This window comes from Gekko japonicus, unplaced genomic scaffold, assembly GCF_001447785.1.
Source record: "Gekko japonicus isolate JY-2015 unplaced genomic scaffold, Gekko_japonicus_V1.1 scaffold457, whole genome shotgun sequence".
NCBI classification, from domain to species: Eukaryota; Metazoa; Chordata; class Lepidosauria; order Squamata; family Gekkonidae; genus Gekko; species Gekko japonicus.
This window is the reverse complement of record NW_015164196.1, coordinates 278,011-279,877: the sequence shown is the minus strand read 5'-3', so window position 1 is coordinate 279,877 and position 1,867 is coordinate 278,011. Positions and strand designations below refer to the sequence as shown.

The following is a 1,867-nucleotide window of genomic DNA, read 5'->3' as shown; positions in this document are numbered from 1 at the left end:
GGGGCCTCCTCGGGCTGCCCCCCCCCCCCCCGACTGCCCAGGCCTCCTGACTTTTCGCTGAGCCGGGTGGAGAGAGCCATTACAGGCTGTGTGGCAAGGGGAGGCTCAACCCTTTGCTATGCCTCTCTGTTGGTGGCTTGTGTGAGAGACTGGGGCTTCTATGGAGGCTTGGCTTTGTGTGCAGGGGTGTCCCCGACATTTAAAGGCTCCCTGAAATAGAAATTAAAAATTCTGGCTACGGGCCTGTTAACCCCCATGCAGTAGGAACAGTTTCAGAATCATGGTTCAGTGAGGCTGTAGCTACTTAGCATTAGGGTTCCCCAGTCTGGGTTGGGAAATGCTGGGGTCTAATGCCATAGAGTCCACCTTCCAAAGTCCACCTTTTCTCCAGGTGAAATGATCTCTTGTCGCCTGGAGATCAGTTGTAATCCCAGGAGATCTCCAGCCACCACCTAGGGGCTAGCAACCTTACTTTGCAGGCAGAAGGAGCCCAGCTCACCCCCTGGCACCCGCAGTTAAAAGATTTCAAGCAGCAGGAGACATTTCTCTGCCTGAGACCCTAGAGAGCTGCTTCTGGTCAGGGCAGACAATACTGAGCTAGAAGGGCTTAAAGCACCTAAAGGGCTGTGGCTCAGTGGTAAAGCATCTGCTTGGGATGCAGAAGGTCCTAGGTTCAATCCCTGGCATCTCCTGGTAAAAATACTGGGCGGCAGGTGATGCGAAAGACCTCTGCCTGACACCCTAGAGTGCCTCTTCCAATATGAGCAGACAACACTGACTTTGAGGGAACAGTGGCTGGATTCAGTATAAGGCAGCTTCACATGTCAAGAATGAACAGTAAGTGTTCAAGCTTTTGAGTGTGGCAGAACTCTTCTTCTGGCCAGATGCTAAACAAAGGGGGAATAGAAGGCCATTGGTGGTTTAAGGGCATGGTGGAAGCTGCAATATCTGACCATCTTATGTTGAGACAAGAATTTATTTATTTATCTGATTTATACCCTGCCCTCCCCGCTTTACAGCAGGCTCAGGACAGCTTGACTCTGTAGGAACAATGGGGACTAGGCTCCTAGTCTCTCCACTGGGGAGCCAATAAGACCGTGGCGGGAGATTTAAACCCACCAACGGGACCTAGGGGAGTGTGAGTGTCCCCAGGTGTGTATATAGTTGGCCAGATGGACGTTAGTTTTTGTCTTTTGTTGTGTACCAGTAAACCATGCTGATCACCACACCAGGATCAGAGGTTTCTACATGCATCTAACCCACTACACTTCAGCTTACAATGATAAATACGATAAAGTTAAATTATTTGCAGGCCAAATTTATTTGTACCCAGTGCAAAAGATCTCAAGCTGCCTTTGCTTCTTGGTTCTCAGACGTTTTGATGCACACTGGAATTTTTTGCCCTGGGCACAAACATCAGTCTTTTACAAAGTATGCTGAGTCACCATTTTTGGCGTTTTGCAGGTGGGGCTTCCACTCTGCCCCGTGCTAACAATAGCCTGGATCCAACAACACACAAGTAGAAACCTAGACTCAGTGCAGTTCCGTGTGTGCAGGGGTCATTTCGTAGAAAAAGAGGTGCAGGAGCTCATTAGCATAACTTATTAGCACAACGTATTTGCATATGCCACACCCCCTGACATCACCGGAAGTGTGTCAGAAGGCAACACTCACCGCTTAGGCTTTACTGGACTGGATTGCTAGCTATTGGGGGGGAACATGCAGATCTGTCCTCGCAGAGTAGGGAGAGCTTGTACCTGAATAAGACTTGGTCTTAAAGGTGCCACTGGACTGTTTTGGATTGCTAGCTATGGTGGGGAGGGGAATGTGCTGATCTGCCCTCACAGAGGAGGGAGAGCTTGTACCT

At 49.8% G+C, this 1,867-nt stretch overlaps 1 non-coding gene across 1 annotated transcript; it reads left to right on the top strand.

The window, feature by feature from the left end:
• Nucleotides 1–620: 620 nt before the first annotated feature.
• TRNAP-GGG lies at nucleotides 621–692 on the top strand. Its single transcript has one exon. It is a non-coding gene; the product is annotated as a tRNA-Pro (tRNA).
• Nucleotides 693–1,867: the final 1,175 nt, after the last annotated feature.